The sequence below is a fragment of the Balaenoptera borealis genome (genome assembly GCF_965194805.1).
Source record: "Balaenoptera borealis genome assembly, chromosome: 13".
Lineage (NCBI taxonomy): Eukaryota > Metazoa > Chordata > Mammalia > Artiodactyla > Balaenopteridae > Balaenoptera > Balaenoptera borealis.
Genome location: NC_138870.1, coordinates 32,141,228 through 32,151,499, shown reverse-complemented (window position 1 = coordinate 32,151,499; position 10,272 = coordinate 32,141,228). Strand labels below are relative to the sequence as shown.

General features: G+C 35.4%; 1 long non-coding RNA gene across 1 annotated transcript in view; it reads left to right on the top strand.

Annotated features, from left to right (window-relative positions):
* Positions 1-6,835: 6,835 nt before the first annotated feature.
* LOC309608882 overlaps positions 6,836-10,272 on the top strand; it is a 30,183-nt gene continuing 26,746 nt past the window's right edge. The window contains exon 1 of the long non-coding RNA XR_014233145.1: positions 6,836-9,980. This is a non-coding gene — a long non-coding RNA (uncharacterized lncRNA). The remainder of the gene's footprint in view (positions 9,981-10,272) is intronic.

Genomic DNA, 10,272 nt, shown 5'->3' with positions numbered 1-10,272 from the left:
TTGTATTGCTCAGCTGCATGTGTTAGTGTTAGAATCATACAGATTTGGGGTTAAAAAATTCCCTTTAGAGGCCATCTTGTTTAACCATCTCGGTTTATAAATATAAACACCAAGCCACAGAAACACTAAGAGACCTTGTCCAATTGATGAACTGTTGCAATAAGTCTAGGACTCAAGTTGCCTAACTTCCAGTATTAAAAGAACTTCCACTATGGCCTAAGCTGCTGTCTGAGTCAGTAGAATTTAAAGTAAACTATGTAAGTAGATTTACACATAAATTTCTTTTTTTGAACCATTTAAATTTTTACAAGTACACCATTGGCAAAAACAATGATTTAGAAGAGTTATGTGCAAACTTCCAGTCTTTGTGTGGGTCAACCAAATGTATCAAACATTGACAGAATTTTTCCTCTTTTCTCCCAAAGTACAGTTTTAAGTCATTCACTAATAGACACACACTTCTTGGATTGGCTTATTAAAGACTGAAAATTTTTCCATTTATTTTATGAAATAAGATATGAAATCAAATTGTTTTAATAAAACTAATATATAGAAATATTAAATCTCACTTCATGAAGTGAGAATGGCTCTTTGGTAAAGAAATGGAGTCTCACAAAGGAGAACAATATACTATCTCATTATTTTGTAGTCACACAGCAAATTTCTGGGAGAAATTTTGGGAGCATTTACTGATTTGGGTAAGAAAATATAATATCTAAAACACTGTCTTGTCTTTCATGAAATTACCAATAGAATTGATCAGACAGATAAGACTGTTGAATACTGTTTTTTTTTTAAAAGAAATTGTAATAGGAAAAATATAAATATATACAATGCTAGGCAGAATAGTATAATGATTCCATCATCTTTCTGTCATCCAACCTCAACAATTATAAGACTAATGGACAGTATTGTCTCATCTATACCCAACCCTCCTTATTAGAGCAGAAGCACAGAAAACATTCATAGGATATTTTCTAGCATCTTACCAGAGCATAATGGAGCATTGACCAAAGTCTGTGATATTTGATAAAAAATAAAAGAGATTAAAAATGTTTTTTGCTATATGTACATTGTTTAAAACAAGCCAGAGTAAAATTCTATATCTTGGGGCTTCCCTGGTGGTGCAGTGGTTGAGAATCTGCCTGCCAATGCAGGGGACATGGGTTCGAGCCCTGGTCTGGGAAGGGCCCACATGCTGCGGAGCAACTAGGCCCGTGAGCCACAATTACTGAGCCTGCGCGTCTGGAGCCTGTGCTCCGCAACGAGAGACCGCGATAGTAAGAGGCCCGCGCACCGCAATGAAGAGTGGCCCCCACTTGCCACAACTAGAGAAAGCCCTCACACAGAAACGAAGACTCAACACAGCCATAAAAAAAAAAAAAAAAATTCTATATCTTAGCAAACTGAATTAGCTATATCTCTGGATTTCAGAATCTAGCTTAGCATTTAAGAGAAATTTCTTAGGTGACTAATTTCTTAGGTGCTCCATCCATACTTGAGTCAGAGTAGGGCTTATTTTCTCCTCATAAATATTTTACCATCACCTTTTACACAAAAGTTTAATATAGACATTGAGCTCTATTAATATTTCATTGAATACTGCAATCACATATAGTCTGTATTATAATTTATATGATTAGTGACTAGTGGCTAAGTAAAATATTTTAATTAACTATCAAGAAATAGATCTATGACAAAGGAGGCAAGAATATACAATGGAGAAAAGACAGTCTCTTCAACAAGTGGGGTTGGAAAAACTGGACACGTACATAAAACAATGAAATTAGAACATTCCCTCACACAATATACAAAAATAAACTCAAAATGGATTAAAGACCTAAATGTAAGACATGAAACCATAAAACTCCTAGAAAAGAGCATAGTCAAAACTCTCTTTGACATAAATTGTAGCAATGTTTTCTTTAATCATTTTCCCAAGGCAAAAGAAATAAAGGCAAAAATTTAAAAATGAGACCTAATCAAACAAAACTTTTTGCATAACAAAGGGAACCATCAACAAAATGAAAAGACAATCTGCAGAATAGGAGAAAATATTTGCAAACAACGCAACTGACAAGGGGTTAATATCCAAAATATACAAACTGCTCATACAACTCAATGCTAAAACAAACAATTTGATCAAAAAATGGGCAGAAGACTTGAATAGATTTTTTTTTCCAAAGAAGACATACAGCTGGCTAACAGGCACATGGAAAAAATGCTCAGTGTTACTAACTATTAGAGAAATGCAAATCACAACCACAATGAGGTATCTAACATCTCACACCTGTCAGAACTTCTATCATCAAAATGAACACAAATAAATGCTGGAGAGGCCTTGGAGAAAAGAGAATACTTGTACACTGTTGGTAGGAATGTAAATTGGTGCAGCCACTGTGGAAAACAGCACAGAGGTACCTTAAAAACTAAAAATAGAACTATCATACGATCCAGCAATTCCACTCCTGGAAAAAACAAAAACACTAATTCAAAAAATTATATGCACCTCGATGTTCTAGCAGCACTATGTACAATGCAAAGACAAGGAAGCAACCCAAGTGCCCATCAATAGCAACTGGATAAAGAAGATATGGTATACACACACACACACACACACACACACACACACACACACACACACACACACACACATACTGGAATATTACTCAGCCATAAAAAATGAACTACTGCCATTTGCAGCAATGTGGGTGGACCTAGAGAATATTATGTTTAGTGAAATAAGCCAGACAGAGAAAGACAAATACTATGTGATATCACTTATATGTGGAATCTAAAAATAATACAAATGAATGTATATACAAAATACAAACAGATTTACAGACATAGAAAACAAACTTGTGGTTACCAAAGGGGAGAGGGAAGGGAGGAAGGACAAATTAGGGGTATGGGATTAACAGAAACAAAATACTATATATAAAATAGATAAGCAACAAGGATTTACTGTATAGCAAGGGAATTATACCCATTATCTTGTAATAACCTATAATGAAATATAATCTGCAAAAGTGCTGAATCACTATACTGTACACATGAAACTAACACAATATTGTAAATCAACTATACTTCAATAAAAAATATTATACGTTCAGGCTTTAAAAATCTGAGAAAGAAAAGTAAAAAGAAACCCTTCTAATAATCAGAGGAAATAATTAGACAAGTCTTAACATCTATTTACATTTTTTAAAAGTTGTTGGGACTTCCCTGGTGGCACAGTGGTTAAGAATCTGCCTGCCAATGCAGGGGACATGGGTTCGATCCCTGATCCAGGAAGATCCCACATGCCACAGAGCAACTAAGCCCATGCACCACAACTACTGAGCCTGAGTTCTAGAGCCCATGAGTCACAACTACTGAAGGCCGCTCTCCCTAGAGCCTGCATGCTGCAACTACTGAGCCGGTGTGCTGCAACCACTGAAGCCCGCATGCCTAGAGCCCACGCTCCACAACAAGAGAAGCCATCACAATGAGAAGCCCGTGCACTGTAACAAAGAGTAACTTCCGCTCGCTGCAACTAGAGAAAGCCCGTGAGCAGCAATGAAGACCCAATGCAGCCAAAAAAATAAATAAAATTAAAAATAAATAAACAAATAAATAAATAAATAGAAGCTTGGGGGCAATATTATAAATAAAAAAAAAAGTTGTTTAAAATCCAAGGGGGAAATATTAGTGCATTTTTTGGATTTGGTTTTGAGGGAAAATTGTAATACAAGGAATAAGTAGAATGATGTATACACAAACACAATGAGTACTTACCTGCTCAAAGAAGCTTTCTGTGACCCAACACCTTTGAGGCTAGGGTGGAATACATGCCTTTTCTGTATGCTACTATGAGACATCTCTTTGTTTTTGAGCAAGACTGTGATCTCTGAGAGTGAGGACACCTTTTCTTATTTATCTAGGTATGCCCAGAAAATATTAAAGGATGGAAAGATGAATGAATAGTGTTGGAGGACTTATTCACTGTGCTAAGAAAAGATTGTCATTTTCCCACATAGCTTGACTTGCTCCTTCTTGTTCCATTCTGTCTTCCTGGATGCAGTGTTGACTCTTAACAACAAATACCTGTTTTATATGGATAAAATTCTTTAGCAGGAACCATGGCTACTCCCAAGTGAGTGGGCTGAGCTTTGGAAAGGCTCTGGTGGAAGTGGCAGCTCAGTACTTGAAGCTAACTGACATACATCCTCATCCCCATCACTTTGGATTATTATCTTTTTCCCTTACGTGATCCTGTAGATCAGTGGTTCTCAAAGTGTGGTCTCTGCACCAGTAGCATTAGTATCAACTGAGAGATTGTTAGAAATGCAAATTCTCAGGCCCTTTCCCAGACCCACTGAATTAGAAGCTCTGGGGATGGGGCCCAGAAATCTGTGTTTTAACAAGCCCGTGATTCTGATGCATGCTAATGTTGAGAACCACTACTTTAGATCATTGTACCATGGTCTAAAATGGCTACTATGTCCAAATAGTTTTGAGTAATACTACAAATTTGTATATCTCATTGAAAACTAAAGAGCCCCTTTCTAGAACTTCAAAAACCCTAACATTTCTACCTGAATGAACTATTTCACAAATTTCTTCACTGGATTGCTTTCCTATTAAGTTAACATACTCATCTTTGGGTATATTTATTTTAAGTTGGTCTGTTTATAGTTCTGGTGATCTTTCTTTGATAGAACCATCCCACAATTTTGGTTTTATTTGTCAAACTCTAATACAAAGATCTATTACAACGAGACATATGTGAGAAACACTACTCTAACTATTGCAGCTTTTACATATGTGATCAGGGTAGGGTGGTAGACAGAAATCTAGGTTTGAATCCTTGCTTCATTATTATTGACCTTGAATAAGTTACTTAATACTTCTGAGCCTTAGTTTTCTCCTTTATAAAAAGAGAAAATACTACTTCATTGGTTTATGGTGAGGATTAAAATAGTACCCCATGCTAAGAGCCAAACACAGTCAACAGCTCTAGTAGGTGCTCAAAATACTAGTTCTCTACTCATCTCTTTGATTATCCTGCTCCAAAAGAATTTTTGAACCAAGGCTGGTCTTCTCAAACTTGACTGATGTGTCAATATGTGATTAATGTAGGGCTTGTTTCTCGAGGTTTGCTTTGAGATTCACATTATCAGTTTATTATTGCTTTGGCACTTGGCACATTTATTAGATGACTGGCTTTTTTCTAGCCACCCTGTACAAATAATAAATCCTATACCATTTACTCTTGTGCATGGTTTTGATGAACATGAATGTTTATCATTTAAGCAAGACATGGATTTTAGTATATTTAGAATGTTTCAGGGACTTCCCTGGTGGTGCAATGGTTAAGAATCCACCCGCAAATGCAGGGCACACGGGTTCAAGTCCTGGTCCTGGAAGATCTCACATGCTGCGGAGCAACTAAGCCTGTGTGCCACAACTACTGAGCCCGCGTGCCACAACTACTGAAGCCCACATGCCTAGAGCCTGTGCTTCACAACAAGAGAAGCCACTGCAAAGAGAAGCCCACACACTGCAACAAAGAGTAGCCCCGCTCACTGCAACTAGAGAAAGCCCTCATGCAGCAAGACCCAATGCAGCCAAATATAAATAAATAAATAAATAAATAAACTAAAAAAATATTAAAATAGAATGTTTCAGTGATTAATCACCAGTGGTTATGTATTTAGTAGAGAGCTTTATAGTGGAACTCTACTTTTCAAATTATACTTTTAACAAATTATACTTTTGACAAGAGAACATATGGCATACACCGTTGGTTGTTCACCATACAGTACTATTCTTTTCTTCTTTGTGAAGAGAACTCTATTTTATTTGAGTGATAATGTGGCAATCCCATGCTTCTTTGCTAATGACTATTTGAGATGAAGGTGTGTGACCCTGTTTTAGCCAGGAACCTGTCTGAAGAAGTTTACGAAATGCTCCTGAGAAAGATTTTCCTCCCCAATTAAGGCATAAGCTGTACAAGAAAAGTCATTTTGCCCTTGCCTTTGTCCTTCCTGCCTGGGATGCTGTAATTTGAGAACACAGTAGCCATTTTGCCATCACAGAGCAACAGACAGCAAGATTAAACACAGCAGAATAGGAAGACAGAAACAGTATTTCCTTAAGCCATAGAATCACCTCCAGAAATAATAACCTCCAGATTTCTCTTAAAGTAAACAAATAAAGGTGCTTATAATTCCAGACATCTTTGGTCATCTTCTCTCTCGAAGCCAAAAGCAATACAAATTAAATGCATACAGCATGAATGATAAAAATATGTTTATAAAAGTTCCAGGAAGCATTTTGTTTAAATGTATTTGTGTTTAATCAGCCATGGTAAAATTTTTGGAAATTCCACTAATGTTTTCCACTTGTCTGTCCTTTACTCAGGCCACACAGCTATGCTCCTCATGTTCTATTAAAAGCTGGTATTCAAATAGACATTTTAGCTTTGGAATTGCTACTGAATCTTCTTTGAAATGATATTTAAATGACAATAAATCCTCAAGTAATATCTTGTATAAGTATTGCAGACATTTGATAACTCTTCTATCTTATATGTACATGAGAGATTTTACTGTGCATGTGTTCTCTTGAACAGCAATACTGAGTGATTTAATTACCTTGTAAAAATATAAAAAAGCAAATTTATGTTAGTTTAACCTTTTTCCCACATACAATTTTTTATTAATTAGAACACAAAAAATTTAAATTATTTAAAAGTTTATATTTAATTTTGAGAAGGGGACTTTTTCAGTAAAACTTCTGAATGAAAGTGGCAACATATTTAAAATGTTATGATTTTCTTCCCTGTAAAAATAACATATAAACCTCCAGTTAGGCTAACCAAGAGAAAAAGAGAAGACATACATTATAATATCAGAAATAAAAGAGGTCCATTATTACTGCTCCCACTGACATTAAAAGGATAATAAGGAATATTATGAACAACTCTATGCTCACAGTTTTGTTAACTTACATGAACTGGACCAATTCCTTAAAAATAACACAAGACTAGTGAAAATAGAAGTCACTTGAATATACATATCTCTCTAGGAAAACACAGGAACACAGTAGTTTGCCCCTACTTTAATATCCCATGACTAACCAGCAAAGGGTGCCATAGTCACCAATTTGTTTTAACATAACATTTCAATTTTTGAAGGAAATAGAATAGGCTTAATATAATTTACTTCATTTGGGTCGCTTTTATTACCTGTGATTGACAGTTTTGCATGCTTCAGTAGGTGGCATTGTATAAGCACCTAAGATGAATATAATTTTATAGACTATTTATAGGTGACTCAGTGAAATCCTTTGGGGAAAAGTTCTGCACAGGACTGAATGGTCAAATGTTGGCAGATTCTTGGACACCAGAGATGTTGTGATTGGTATTTAGTATTAGTAGATCAATAACTTACTTACCACATTACTAATAGAGAACATAAAATATAGTGAGCCAGTGTTACTGATTATTTGTACTTGTACTTTATTATTTCCATCACCACTATATCTCCATATCTTCCTATGACTTTTTTGACTATTGAAGAAGTCCTTATCTTTACATGTTTTGTGGTATCATACCTGAAAATATTGTCCAGCAAAGCACATATGTGAATATAATCTATGTGATTTGTGTTTAAATTATCCTTATGGTGCTAAAATTTCTCATTATTCTAAAGCGTAGAGTAAGGAGGAACAATTAATAAAATCATGAACTGTGTTCTAGCTCTTGAGTCTCAACTTAATTTTTCCCCAGCTTTATTGAACCATAATTGATGGATAATATTCTGTAAATTCAAGGTATACAATGGGACCATTTGATATATGAATATATTGTGAAATGATTAATTACCATGATAAAGATTAGCTAACATATCCATCACCTCACATAGTTACTTTTTTTTTGTGGTGAAAACTTTTAAAATCTACCCTTTTAGCAATTGTCAAGTATACAACAGTAATATTAACTATACTCACCATGCTGTACATTAGACCCCAAAAGTTATTCCTCTTACAACTGGAAGTTTCTGTTACTGAATGCAAGTTTGTGTGCCCGATGTAAGATGAGGCCGAACAAACCAAAACATTGGAGTTTGGAGCAGAGAAAGTTTTTTTGTAGGGCCATGAAAGGAGAACAGGTGGCTCATTCTCAAAAAAAACCCAAACTCCTCAAAGGGTTTCAGCAAAGCATTTATAAAGGCCAGGTGAGGGAGGGGCGTCCGGGGTATGTGATGGTCTTATGCACAGTTCTCTGATTGATTGATGGTGATCAGTTGTTAGGCACCAGAGGGTCTGGGGGCTACTTGCTCATGATCATCAAGTAGTTAACTTCTTCCATTTGGTGGTTGTTTTTAGCATCTGAAAAACTCAGGAAATATGCATGAGATACTATTATCTGGGTACTTCAGAGAGCAGCTACAGCAGAAGATATGGGGGAGGAGTCCATTCTGGAAGGTCCCATTTGTACCCCTTGATCATCTTCATTCATTTTCCCTACTCCCTTGCCTCTGGCAGCCAACAATCTACTATCTAAATGACTTTTTTTTTGTTACCACGTATACATGACATCATAATGTATTTGCCTTTCTCTGAATGGCTTATTTCACTTACCATAATGTCCTCAAGATTCATTCATTTTGTTATAAATGGCAGAATTTCCTTCTTTTTAATAGCTGCAAATATTCAATTGTATATATGTACAACATTTTCTTTATCCACCCAACCATAGATGGACACCTAGGCTATTTCCATGTCTTGGCTCTTGTAAGTAATTTTGTAATGAATAGGGGGTGCAGTAATCTTTTCAAGATCTTTTTTGTTTTTTATTGAAGTGTAATTGACTTACAATATTATATTCATTTCAGGTACACAGCATCTTGATTGGATACTCTTATACACTACAAAATGATCATCATGGTAAGTCTAATTATCACCTGTCACCATACAAATCTATTACAATATTATTGATTATATTCCCTATGCTGTACACTACATCCACATAACATTTATTTTATAACTGGAAGTTTGTACCTCTTAATCTCCCTCACCTATTTCACTCATCTTTTCACCTCCCTCCCATCTGGAAACCACCAATTTGTTCTCTGAAGCTGTAAGTCTGTTTTGTTATGTTTGTTGACTGGTTTTTTAGATTCCATATATATGAACTCATATGGTATTTCTCTTTTTCTGCATGACTTGTTTCACTTAGCATAATGTGAACTTTAAGTTCACCAATGCTGTCGCAAAAGGCAAGATTTCATTCATTTTTATGGCTGTGTAATAATAGTCCACATCTTCTAAACCCATTCATCTATTGATGCACACTTAGGTTGTTACCATATCTTGGCTATTGTAAACATGCTGCAATGAACATAGGCATGCATAGATCTTTTCTAATTAGTGTTTTTATGTTCTTCAGAAAAATACTTAGAAGTGGAATTGATGGATTGTATGGTAGTTCTGTTTTAATTTTTTGAAGAAGCTCCATACTCTTTTCTATAGTAGCTGTGCCAATTTACATTCATACCAACAGTGCATAAGGGTTTCCTTTACTCTACATCCTTGCCAACACTTGTTATTCGTTATCTTTTTGATGATAGTCATTCTGATCGGTGTGAGGAGAATCTCATTGTGGTTTTGACTTGCATTTACCTGATAATTAGTGATCCTGAGTATGATATATCTTCCAATTTGCTCATGTTTTCTTTAATTTTTTTCATCAATGTCATATAGTTTTCTGAATACAGGTCTTTTACCTCCTTGGTAATATTTATTCCTAGGTATTTTATTCTATTTAGTGCCATTGTAAATAGGATTGTTCCTCAATTTCCTTTTCTGAGAGCTTATTGTTAGTGTATAGATATGCACCTGGGTTCTGTATATTAATGTTTTATCCTTCAACTTTACCTTATTCATTTATTAGTTCACATATATATGTGTGTGTATAAATATATATATATTTAGTGACATTTTTAGGATTTTTTTTTTAACATATTTATTGAAGTATAATTGCCTTACAATGGTGTGTTAGCTTCTGCTTTATAACAAAGTGAATCAGTTGTACATATACAATATGTTCCCATATCTCTTCCCTCTTGCATCTCCCTCCCTCCCACCCTCCCCATCCCACCCCTCTAGGTGGTCACAAAGCACCGAGCTGATCTCCCTGTGCTATGCGGCTGCTTCCCACTAGCTATCTATTTTACATTTGGTAGTGTATATATGTCCATGACACTCTCTCACCCTGTCACATCT